Source organism: Rattus norvegicus, chromosome 1 (genome assembly GCF_021556685.1).
Source record: "Rattus norvegicus strain SHRSP/BbbUtx chromosome 1, alternate assembly SHRSP_T2T, whole genome shotgun sequence".
NCBI lineage: Eukaryota > Metazoa > Chordata > Mammalia > Rodentia > Muridae > Rattus > Rattus norvegicus.
In genome coordinates this window covers 104,671,343-104,685,085 of record NC_141534.1, presented here as the reverse complement: position 1 = coordinate 104,685,085, position 13,743 = coordinate 104,671,343, and the positions used below count along the sequence as shown (strand labels likewise).

Sequence of the window (13,743 nt, the reverse complement as noted above, 5' to 3'; positions counted from 1 at the left end):
GCTGGAGAGAAGAGAGAATACTATGCTAACTGACTTCCAGTTTCTTCATTGTTTTCAGCACATAAGACTTGAACTCTAGCCAGCAAACTTGTAGGGAGTCACCTCTCCTATTCTACCCTCCATATGATCATTAGAATACAAGAGTATACTCATGATTGTTAGGAGGTCCAAGGTAAGGTCCTCAAACTTGCACCTAGAGCATTTTACCTTGTTAGGCAAATATGTCTAACAATAATGTGATAAGAGAAAACATTAGACCTCTAGTAATGCCAAAGATTCACACACAAAGAAATAGCATTACATTTTAGTGTAAAAGTCTGCAATTGACAAAAACGGTTTCCTTAAGATTATGTTTAGCAAATTGTTCTTCAGTTGCACATAAAATATTTCTTCTTTTAAGTTCTTTTCTTTTTTTTTAATTATTTTTTTTAATTTATTTAATACTTAATAATAATTCTTTGGTTTCTGGGCAAACATCCCCCTCCCCCCTCCCCTTCCTTATGGGTGTTCCCCTCCCAACCCTCCCCCCATTGCCGCCCTCCCCCCAACAGTCTAGTTCACTGGGGGTTCAGTCTTAGCAGGACCCAGGGCTTCCCCTTCCACTGGTGCTCTTACTAGGATATTCATTGCTACCTATGAGGTCAGAGTCCAGGGTCAGTCCATGCATAGTCTTTAGGTAGTGGCTTAGTCCCTGGAAGCTCTGGTTGCTTGGCATTGTTGTACATATGGGGGTCTCAAGCCCCTTCAAGCTCTTCCAGTTCTTTCTCTGATTCCTTCAACGGGGGTCCTATTCTCAGTTCAGTGGTTTGCTGCTGGCATTCGCCTCTGTATTTGCTGTATTCTGGCTGTGTCTCTCAGGAGCGATCTACATCCGGCTCCTGTCGGTCTGCATTCTTTGCTTCATCCATCTTGTCTAATTGGGTGGCTGTATATGTATGGGCCACATGTGGGGCAGGGTCTGAATGGGTGTTCCTTCTGTGTCTGTTTTAATCTTTGCCTCTCTCTTCCCTGCCAATGGTATTCTTGTTCCCCTTTTAGAGCAGGAGTGAAGCATTCACATTTTGATCATCCGTCTTGAGTTTCATTTGTTCTAGGCATCTAGGGTAATTCAAACATTTGGGCTAATAGCCACTTATCAGTGAGTGCATACCATGTATGTCTTTCTGTGATTGGGTTAGCTCACTCAGGATGATATTTTCCAGTTCCAACCATTTGCCTACGAATTTCATAAAGTCATTGTTTTTGATAGCTGAGTAATATTCCATTGTGTAGATATACCACATTTTCTGTATCCATTCCTCTGTTGACGGGCATCTGGGTTCTTTCCAGCTTCTGGCTATTATAAATAAGTCTGCGATGAACATAGTGGAGCACGTGTCTTTTTTATATGTTGGGGCATCTTTTGGGTATATGCCCAAGAGAGGTATAGCTGGATCCTCAGGCAGTTCAATGTCCAATTTTCTGAGGAACCTCCAGACTGATTTCCAGAATGGTTGTACCAGTCTGCAATCCCACCAACAGTGGAGGAGTGTTCCTTTTTCTCCGCATCCTCGCCAGCATCTGCTGTCACCTGAGTTTTTGATCTTAGCCATTCTCACTGGTGTGAGGTGAAATCTCAGGGTTGTTTTGATTTGCATTTCCCTTATGACTAAAGATGTTGAACATTTCTTTAGGTGTTTCTCAGCCATTCGGCATTCCTCAGCTGTGAATTCTTTGTTTAGCTCTGAACCCCATTTTTTAATAGGGTTATTTGTCTCCCTGCAGTCTAACTTCTTGAGTTCTTTGTATATTTTGGATATAAGGCCTCTATCTGTTGTAGGATTGGTAAAGATCTTTCCCCAATCTGTTGGTTGCCGATTTGTCCTAACCACAGTGTCCTTTGCCTTACAGAAGCTTTGCAGTTTTATGAGATCCCATTTGTCGATTCTTGATCTTAGAGCATAAGCCATTGGTGTTTTGTTTAGGAAATTTTTTCCAGTGCCCATGTGTTCCAGATGCTTCCCTAGTTTTTCTTCTATTAGTTTGAGTGTGTCTGGTTTGATGTGGAGGTCCTTGATCCACTTGGACTTAAGCTTTGTACAGGGTGATAAGCATGGACCAATCTGCATTCTTCTACATGTTGACCTCCAGTTGAACCAGCACCATTTGCTGAAAATGCTATCTTTTCTCCATTGGATGGTTTTGGCTCCTTTGTCAAAAATCAAGTGACCATAGGTGTGTGGGTTCATTTCTGGGTCTTCAATTCTATTCCATTGGTCTATCTGTCTGTCTCTGTACCAATACCATGCAGTTTTTATCACTATTGCTCTGTAATACTGCTTGAGTTCAGGGATAGTGATTCCCCCTGAAGTCCTTTTATTGTTAGGATAGTTTTAGCTATCCTGGGTTTTTTGTTATTCCAGATGAATTTGCAAATTGTTCTGTCTAACTCTTTGAAGAATTGGATTGGTATTTCGATGGGGATTGCATTGAATCTGTAGATTGCTTTTGGTAAAATGGCCATTTTTACTATATTAATCCTGCCAATCCATGAGCATGGGAGATCTTTCCATCCTCTGAGGTCTTCTTCAGTTTCTTTCTTTAGTGTCTTGAAGTTCTTATTGTACAGATCTTTTACTTGCTTGGTTAAAGTCACACCGAGGTACTTTATATTATTTGGGTCTATTATGAAGGGTGTCGTTTCCCTAATTTCTTTCTCGGCTTGTTTCTCTTTTGTATAGAGGAAGGCTACTGATTTATTTGAGTTAATTTTATACCCAGCCACTTTGCTGAAGTTGTTTATCAGCTTTAGTAGTTCTCTGGTGGAACTTTTGGGATCACTTAAATAAACTATCATGTCATCTGCAAATAGTGATATTTTGACTTCTTCTTTTCCGATCTGTATCCCCTTGACCTCCTTTTGTTGTCTGATTGCTCTGGCTAGAACTTCAAGAACTATATTGAATAAGTAGGGAGAGGGTGGGCAGCCTTGTCTAGTCCCTGATTTTAGTGGGATTGCTTCACGTTTCTCTCCATTTAGTTTAATGTTAGCAACTGGTTTGCTGTATATGGCTTTTACTATGTTTAGGTATGGGCCTTGAATTCCTATTCTTTCCAGGACTTTTGTCATGAAGGGGTGTTGAATTTTGTCAAATGCTTTCTCAGCATCTAATGAAATGATCATGTGGTTTTGTTCTTTCAGTTTGTTTATATAATGGATCACGTTGATGGTTTTCCGTATATTAAACCATCCCTGCATGCCTGGGTTGAAGCCTACTTGATGGTGGATGATTGTTTCGATGTGCTCTTGGATTCGGTTTGCCAGACTTTTATTGAGTATTTTTGCGTCGATATTCATAAGGGAAATTGGTCTGAAGTTCTCTTTCTTTGTTGTGTCTTTGTGTGGTTTAGGTATAAGAGTAATTGTGGCTTCATAGAAGGAATTCGGGAGTGATCCATCTGTTTCAATTTTGTGGAATATTTTGGATAATATTGGTATGAGGTCTTCTATGAAGGTTTGATAGAATTCTGCACTAAACCCATCTGGACCTTGGCTCTTTTTGGTTGGGAGACCTTTAATGACTGCTTCTATTTCCTTAGGAGTTATGGGGTTGTTTAACTGGTTTATCTGTTCCTGATTTAACTTCGGTACCTGATATTTGTCTAGGAAATTGTCCATTTCCTGTAGATTTTCAAGTTTTGTTGAATATAGGCTTTTATAGTAAGATCTGATGATTTTTTGAATTTCCTCTGAATCTGTTGTTATGTCTCCCTTTTCATTTCTGATTTTGTTAATTTGGATACACTCTCTGTGTCCTCTCGTTAGTCTGGCTAAGGGTTTATCTATCTTGTTGATTTTCTCAAAGAACCAACTTTTGGTTCTGTTGATTCTTTCTATGGTCCTTTTTGTTTCTACTTGGTTGATGTCAGCTCTGAGTTTGATTATTTCCTGCCTTCTACTCCTCCTGGGTGTATTTGCTTCTTTTTGTTCTAGAGATTTTAGGTGTGCTGTCAAGCTGCTGACGTATGCTCTTTCCTGTTTCTTTCTGCAGGCACTCAGCGCTGTGAGTTTTCCTCTTAACACAGCTTTCATTGTGTCCCATAAGTTTGGGTATGTTGTACCTTCATTTTCATTAAATTCTAAAAAGTCTTTAATTTCTTTCTTCATTTCTTCCTTTATCAGGTTATCATTGATTAGAGCATTGTTCAATTTCCACGTATATGTGGACATTCTTCCCTTATTGATATTAAAGACCAGTTTTAGGCTGTGGTTGTCCGATAGCACACATGGGATTATTTCTATCTTTCTGTACCTGTTGAGGCCTGTTTTTTGACCAATTATATGGTCAATTTTGGAGAAAGTACCATGAGGAGCTGAGAAGAAGGTATATCCTTTTGCTTTAGGATAGAATGTTCTATAAATATCTGTTAAGTCCATTTGTTTCATGATTTCTCTTTGTCTGTCTATGTCTCTGTTTAATTTCTGTTTCCATGATCTGTCCATTTATGAGAGGGGGGAGATCTCCTGCTTTTTTTTTAGTAAAGTAAAATGCTTTAAGTTTTAGTAAGGTTTCTTTTATGTATGTAGGTCCCCTTGTATTTGGAGCATAGATATTTTGGATTGATAGTTCATTCTGGTGGATTTTTCCTTTGATGAATATGAAGTGTCCTTCCTTATCTTTTTTGAAGATTTTCAGTTGAAAATCGATTTTATTCGATATTAGAATGGCTACTCCAGCTTGCTTCTTCAGACCATTTGCTTGGAAAGTTGTTTTCCAGCCTTTCATTCTTTCATTTTTATAGAAAAGTAGCATTATGTTTTATAGTTTCAAAAGACATATAGGGAAGAAGAATATTTCTACACTAAAAAATACTTGACAAAAAGGAACATGACATCTTTAGACGCAGAAATTTTCTATAGAAAGAATTCTGGCATTTTAGTCACATTTAAAAAATTCTGTTTTGCGTTTTTTGTTTATGCTTTAGTGAATGTTTGCTTCTTTGATACTTTGTGCTTCACTCCTTTTCTAAAACTTCTTTTTTTCCATTCATGTAACTGCAGATATGCCACATATCTGACATGCATGATGGCACAAGAAAAATGTTGCTGTTGTTCTTCCCTCCTCTGTATTCCTTTTTATAATTTCATGCCCCGAGGTATATATTATTTAAACCAAGTGGATTTTTCTAGTAACATGACACAAAATAAAACAAAAGACTTTGTGTATATAATTATTTAAAACAATATGTAATGATAAAACTTTTATTTATCAGGATGAAATTATGACAGCTACAGATTTCATAAAGAACATGAGAGACTACAAAGACAAAAATATGGGTGAAAAGTATAGGTATGAAAATACTTTACGTAAAATATATTATGAAGGAAGCTGAGGAGGATGGTGGCCCTATGGAAAGATCAGCAATCTCAACTGACCTGTATCCCTGAGATCTCTCAGAACCTGGCCCACCAATCAGCATATACCAGTTGATATGAGACTCCTGACACATATACATCAGAAGACTTCCTGGTCTGGGCTCAGTGAGAGAAGATGCACCTAGCCTTTAGAGACATGAGGCTCCAGAAAGTGTGGAGGTCAGGTGGGGTGGAGGTGGGGGAGTGGTGACATACTCTTGGAACCAGGGAGAGGAGGTATGAGATAGTGAGTGTTCAGGGAACAGACTGGGAGATGGATGAAGACTGGACTATAAAAAGGATTAAAGAATAATAATTTAAAAAAGAATTCTTAAATCAAATGTACAGGGAAACAAAATTAACCACACCATAACCACAGCTCCATGAACATTCATACAATTAAAATAACCAATCGGAGTCACATTTAGAGAGTCAAATATCATACATTTTCATACTCTTCATCTAGAATATCTCTCAGGAAGACACAAGATTGGATCCTGCAGAACTTGATGGAAAGACTCCATTGCTGAGGACACTGCATACCTGAATCACGGAATATAGAGAAATGACACTGTTACTCACCTGGATTCTTTATATCTCCTGGCTAGATTTCAGAGTGCTGGAATATGCTATTCATGCTACCAAAGAAAATGAAATAATCATCATTCTCACTAAGCTGGGTACCATGAGGGATACAGTAATGACTGGTTTATCTGATATGCCATCTGGTACTAAGATGGGCACACATGTTACATGTGGATCCAACCTTTGTCTGATTCAATATAATATTCACTCCCCAGTATAGAAAACATCCATGGCACTATAAAATTGCAAGACTCTGTGATAAGGAAAGTCATAGTCACACAGGAATAGTTTAATAATTTTATTATATTAAAGCACAAAACCAACCACTAATAGTTAATTGCTGTACCGGTGAATTAGTGCTTCCATTAGATATTCTCATAGGGTGTTTTTACAGTAAATGATACATAGTACACAAACCAATGCCTGTGATACAGAAAATAATAGACTATAAACATGGGTTAGATATCACACCCCTACAAACAATGCTGAGCAATCATGGCCAAAAAGAAGTAGAAAGATTGTATAGACTAGAGGCTGTGGATAATCTCAAGAAAGCAACATTTTCTTTCCACAAGAGATGCACATTTGAACCCAGCACAATTATGAAAGCATGTACAAGACCATGTGTATTCAAACAAGACACAATACCAACATGGAGGCGATAGTCATGAAATTTCACCCTGAGCTAAGATACTATTGAGATTTGATAGTTATTAGGTGAGAGATAGTCTATTTCCTCACTGTTGTGACCCTTAGGAGGTCAACCACACTCAAAGGAAGGTTTCAGTGATGATAGAACTTATAGAACACAAACTGTACTTGACTGGAAAAAAAGAAAGAAGTTAATTTTGTAAGAGGATAAGGGTCAAAAGAGAAGATATGAAAGTATAGGATGGGGTGGGTGATTACACTCAAAATGTTTTGTATGAAGTTAGTAAAGAATTAAATGCTTTTCAAGGAAAAAATTAAAAAGTTCGAGTTAAATGATACCATCGCACAGTTCCCTGCACCCAAATCCCATGGGGAAGAGAGTGTACTATACAGGAGTTTGGACATCCTGACGCAGTAGGACAGACTTGGACCACTGCACACCTCGGCCCACATCCCTGGTCCAAGGGGAAACTGCACAGTGCCTCTGGACACAGGGATATGAGAACAGTCAGGTGCCATACCTGCTGTTCTGGTCTGTGCCCAGGACCATTGGAACTGGCCAAACAGCTCCCTGCGCCCAAATCCTGTGTGGGAGAGATCTGGACCCTTAGAAGTGCAAATATTCCTGAGAAGTCAGAGGAGAATACCCTCTGTCCACAGTCCAGACACAAGAGGGAATCGGATATTGCCAAATGTGCCCGTGGGGTCCAAGGACTTACATGAGCAACAAGGGGCAGGACTCTTTGATTCTGGCCCACGCCTAGAGCTGGAAGACAGTCTTCAGGAGCACTGCCACACTTGAAATCAGAGCACCTATTCTCAGGAAAGGCTGTAAGAAAACAGGAAATCAGTTCTACAGGAGTGCTGACTCAGAGGCCTACAGCAAGGTAAAGTCACTCCCAGAAACAGTAAGACAAGTAAAAACTCATGACAACCCAATGGGTAGAGGCAAGCGCAAGAACCTAAGCAACAGAAACCAAGACTACTTGGCATCATTAGAGCCCAGTACTCCCACCAAAGGAAATACTGGATATCCAAACATAGCAGAAAAGCAAGAATTAGATTTAAAATCACATTTTTTTAGAATGATGGAAGACTTTAAGAAAGACTTAAAGAACTCCCTTAGAGAAATGGAGGAAAACCCAAGTAAACAAGTGGAAGCCCTTCGAGAGGAAACACAAAAATCCCTGAAAATTATAGGAAAACACAAGCAAACAGGTGAATGAATTGAAAATGGAAATAGAAATTATAGAGAAAGCACAAAGGGAGACAACCCTGGAAAAAGAAAACCAAAGGGAGAGACAAGGAGTTATAGATACAAGCATCATCAACAGAATACAAGACATAGAAGGGCAAATCTCAGGGGCAGAAGATACCATGGAAAACATTGACATGACTGTCAAAGATAATGTAAAATGCAAAAAGCTTCTAGCCCAAAACATACAGGAAATCCAGGACACAATGAGAAGATGAAACCTAAGAATAATAGGTATAGAAGAAGGTGAAGACTCCCAATTTAAAGGGCCAGTAAATATATTCAACAAAATTATAGAAGAAAACTTCCCTAACCTAAAGAAAGAGATGCCCATAAACATACAAGAAGCCTACAGAACTCTAAATAGATTGGACCAGGAAGGAAAATCCTCCTGTCACATAATAGTCAAAACACCAAATGCACAAAACAAAGAAAGAATATTAAAAGGAGTAAGGGAAAAAGGTCAAGTGACATATAAAGGCAGACCTATAAGAATTACACCAGACTTCTCACCAGAGACTATGAAAGTCAGAGGGTCCTGGGCAGATGTCATACAGACCCTAAGCGAACACAAATGTCAGCCCAATCTACTGTATCCAGCAAAACTCTCAATAACATAGATGGAGAAACCAAGATATTCCATGACAAAACCAAATTTACACAATATATTTCCACAAATCCAGTCCTACAAAGGATAATAGATGGAAAACTCCAACACAAGGAGAAAACTACACTGTACAGAAAGCAACAATATAATTTCCTTGCAATGAAAACAAAAGAGAGACAAACAAACATAATTCCACCTCTAACAACGAAAATAACAGAAAGTGACAATCACTATTCCTTAATATCTCTCAACATCAATGGACTAAATTCCCAAATAAAAAGACATAGACTAACAGACTGGATACATAAAGAGGACCCATCATTTTGCTGCATACAGGAAACACACCTCAGAGACAAAGACAGACACTACCTCAGAGTAAATGGCTGGAAAAGAACTTTCCAAGCAAATGGCCTGAAGAAACAAGCTGAAGTTGCCACTCTAATATCAAATAAAATTGACTTTCAACCAAAAGTCACTAAAAAAGATAAGGAAGGACACTTTATATTCATCAAAGGAAAAATTACAAAGATGAACTCTCAATCCTAAATATCTATGCTCCAAATACAAGGGCACCTACATTCCTAAAAGAAACCTTACTAAAGTTCAAATACACATTGCACCTCACATGATAATAGGAGGAGATTTCAACACCCAACTCTCATCACTGGACAGATAATGGAAACAGAAATTAAACAGAGACATGGAGAAACTAACAGAAATTACAAATAGATTTAACAGATATTTATAGAATATTCCATCCTATAACAAAAGGATATGCCTTCTTCTCAGTACCTCATGGAACCCTCTCCAAAACTGACCATATAATTGGGCACAAAACAGTCCTCAACAGATACAGGAAGATAGAAATAATCACATGCATCATATCAGATCACCATGCACTAAGACTGGTGTTCAATAACAAGAATAATGGCAGAAAGCCCCCATATACATGGAAGTTGAACAGTGTTCTACTTAATGACAACTTGGCCAAGGATGAAATAAAGAAAGAAATTAAAGACATCTTAGAATGTAATGAAAATGAAGATACAACATTCCCAAACTTATGGGACACAATGCAAGTGGTACTAAGAGGAAAACTCATAGCTCTGAGTGACTGCAAAAAAAAAAACAGGAGAGAGCATATGTCAGCAGCCTGACAGCACATGTAAAATCTTTAGAAGAAAAATAAATAAAAAACCTAAGAGGAGTAGAAGTCAGGAAATAAACAAATTCATAGTTGAAATCAACCAAGTAGAAATGTAAAAAACTATACAAAGAATCAGCAAAACCAGGAGCTGGTTCTTTGAGAAAATCAATAAAATAGATAAATCCTTAGCCAGATGAAACAGAGGTCACAGAGAGTGTATCGAAATTAACAATATCAGAAAGGAAAAGGGAGACATAACAATAAAATCTGAAGAAATTAAAAAAAATCAACAGATCCTACTACAAAAGCCTATATTCAAGAAAATTTGAAAATCTGTAGGAAATGGACAATTTTCTAGACAGATACCAGGTAACAAAGCTAAATCAGGAATAAATAAACCATCTAAACAACCCCATAATTACTAAAGAAATAGAAGCAGTTATTAAAAGTCTCCCAACCAAAAAGAGCCCAGGTCCACATGGGTTCAATGCAGAATTCTATCAGACCTTCATAGAAGATCTCATACTAATACTGTCCAAACTATTCCACAAAATTGAAACAGACAGAGCACTACCAAATTCCTTCTATGAAGCCACAATTACTCTTATACTGAAACCACACAAAGAGCAACAAACAAAGAGAACTTCAGACCAGTTTCCCTTATGAATATTTGTGCAAAAATACTCAATAAGATTCTTGCAAACTGAATCCAAGAACACATCAAAACAACCATCCATCATGATCAAGTAGGCTTTATCCCAGGGATGCAGGGATGGTTTAATATATGAAAATTCATCAATGTAATCCACTATATAAGAAAACTCAAAGATAAGAACCATGTGGTCATTTCATTGGAGGCTGAGGAAGAATTTGACAAAATTCAACATAGTGAAAGCCATATACAGCAAACCTGTAGCTAACATCAAACTAAATGGAGAGAAACTTGAAGCTATCCCACTAAAATCAGGGATTAGACAAGGCTGCCCACTCTCTCCCTACTTATTCACTATATTACTCAAAGTCCTAGCTAGAGCAATCAGACAGCAAAATGAGGTCAAATGGATACAAATTGGAAGGGACGAAATCAAAATATCACTATTCGCAGATGATATGATAGTGTACTTAGGCGACCCCAAAAGTTCTACCACAGAACTACTTAACCTGATAAACAACTTCAGCAAAGTGTCAGGGTATAAGATTAACTCAAACAAATCAGTTGCCTTCCTGTACTCAAAGGACAAATAGGCTGAAAACGAATTTAAGGAAATGACACCTTTCACAATAGTACCAAATAATATAAAATATTTTGGTGTGACTTTAACCAAGTAAGTGAAAGATCTTTATGACAAGAACTTCAAGTCTCTGAAGAAAGAAATTGAGGAAGATCTCAGAAGATGGAAAGATCTTCTATGCTTATGGATTGGCAGGATTAATATAGTAAAGATGGCCATTTTGCCACAAGCAATCTACAGATTCAAAGCAATCCCCATCAAAATTCCTACTCAATTCTTTATAGAGATAGAGCAATTTGAAATTTCATTTGGAATAACAAAAAACCCAGGATAGTGAAAACTATACTCAACAATAAAAGAATTTCTGGGAGAATCACCATACCTGATTTCAACCAGTATTACAGAGCAGTAGTCATAAAAACTGTATGGTATTGGTACAGAGACAGGCAGATAGATTAGTGGAACAGATTTGAAGTCCCAGAAATCAATCCACACACGTACAGTCACTTGATCTTTGACAAAGGACCTAAAACCATTCAATGGAAGAAAGATAACATTTTCAACAAATGGTGCTGGTTCAACTGGAGGTCAGCATGTAGCAGAATGCAAATTGATCCATTCTTATCGCCCTGTACAAAGTTTAAGTCCGATGACATCCACATCAAATGAGATACACTCAAACTAATAGAAGAAAGAGTGTGGGAAGAGTCTTGAACACATGGGCACTGGGGAAAATTTCCTGAAGAAAACACCAATGGCTCATGCTCTAATATAAAGAATGGACAAATGGAACCTCATAAAATTGCAAAGCTTTTGTAAAGCAAACGACACTGTCATTAGTACAAAACGGCAACCAAAAGATTGCCAAAAGATCTTTACCAATCCTACATCTGATAGAGGGCTAATATTCAAAATATACAAAGAACTCAAGAAGTTAGACTCCAGAGAGCCAAATAACCCTATTAAGAAATGGGGTACAAAGCTGAACAAAACATTCTCTGTAGAGGATTATTGAATGGCCAAAAAGCACCTAAAGAAATGTTCAACATCCTTAGTCATCAGGGAAATGCAAATCAAAAGAACCCTGAGATTCCACCTCACACCCGTTAAAATGGCTAAGATTAAGAAACTCAGGTGACAGCAGATGCTGATGAGGATGTGGAGAAAGAGGAATGTAGAGAATAGCCATGTTGGGGCACTAGGAGAAGGGGAAGCCCTTGGTCCTGTCAAGGTTGGACCCCCAGTGCATGGTAATATAGGGGGGCATAAGGGGAATGTATAGGGGAAATACCCATGTGGGGGAGGGGGAAGGGAGGTAATGGGGGCTTGTGGACAGCAAACCATGAAGGGGAATAATGTTTGAAATGTAAGTAAAGAAATATATCTAATAAAAAAATATAAAAATATTTAAAAGGTTCATCTAATGGAGAGTCATTGGGTCAGAATTGTGAGAAACAAGAAAATTATAGTTTTTATCAATAGACAGTATAGATTTAAAAGCATATATACATAAATATGGCATGTATTATTTTGACAATTTTGTACATCTAAGCAAAGGTTTATGAACTCAATATGGAGAGAAATCACCACTACATAATTCATGATGAAGCAGCATAGTCAATCCAAACTTTCCACATAAAGTAATGATAAGGAGATAGGGACTTTGCCTCCACGATTTCAGTACTTTTAGATTCACATTTTGAGAAAACATAGTATGTCATAAACATGTATGATTCATGACAAATTTATGTACAATTAATGATAAAACTGTTTAAAATTCAACACTATTTTACTTCATACTTCGTAATTTTTTTCATGCACCGTGTTTAAAACTGGATTTTATAGATTGGTTAAACAGTCATTTTGATTAATATATTCAAAGTATGTAATGTTCATGAACATTTTTTATAATGACTGGATTTGTTTTTCTTTTTCTTTTTCCTTCCCATATTATAACCCATCTATATCCATGCTCTCTGTCTCTGTCATTCTCTCTCTCTCTCTTGTGTGTGTGTGTGTGTGTGTGTGTGTGTGTGTGTGTGTGTGTGTGTGTTTAGAAAACAAACAGCAAAATTGAAAGAGCAACCAAACAGTTACTTTGAAAAAACAGGGAACCTGAGTTTGATGGTACAACATTAGTAAAAAAGTCCAAGAGGCAAAAGCAGGTAGATTTCTGATTTCAGGATCAGCCTGGTATACATAGAGGGTTTTAGGGCAGCCAGGGCTAAAAAAGAAATTTATTTCTCAAAGAAAGTAAGAAAGAATGAAGAAGCAAACAAAGAAAAAGAGAGAGAGAAACAAAAATGTTCCATGTGGAATATGGGTGCATGCCTTCAGGCTCAGCACTCAGGAGGCAGGGGCACATGGATCTCTGACCACCTGGTCTACATAGTATGTTCTTCATTGCTTTTCATTATTGGAGGGAGTCAGGACAGGTACGCAAGTAAGGCAGATCTCTGTACACAGGAATTGATCTACTGGCACCATGGAGCAATGCTGATTATTGTTTTGCTCACTTTGACTGGCTCAGTCTTTTTTTGGAACCCAGTGCCACATTTGCAGAGGTGGTACCCCAACCACAATGGACTGGGTCCTCTCACATCAAGGAAGGATTAAGAAAATACCCTACAGGTCTGCCTACAGCCTGATTTTATTGAGACAATTACTCAATTGAGTCTTCCTCCTCTCCCGTGACTCTAGTCTGTGTCTAGTTGATATAAAACTAATCAGCACACCAAGAAAAAAGATGAACAAATCTACAAATGTTTCAGAGAATGTGAAAATGTTAAGAACTTGGTAATAATACTTTAATAAATGTGTAAGACAATGAGTACATGAAAATAATCTTAATAAGTGGTTATTTACAAGATG

General features: G+C 37.7%; 1 pseudogene; it reads right to left on the bottom strand.

The window, feature by feature from the left end:
• The window catches only part of Vmn2r116l-ps12 (vomeronasal 2, receptor 116 like, pseudogene 12), a 92,685-nt pseudogene that overhangs the window by 71,398 nt on the left and 7,544 nt on the right, over positions 1-13,743 (bottom strand).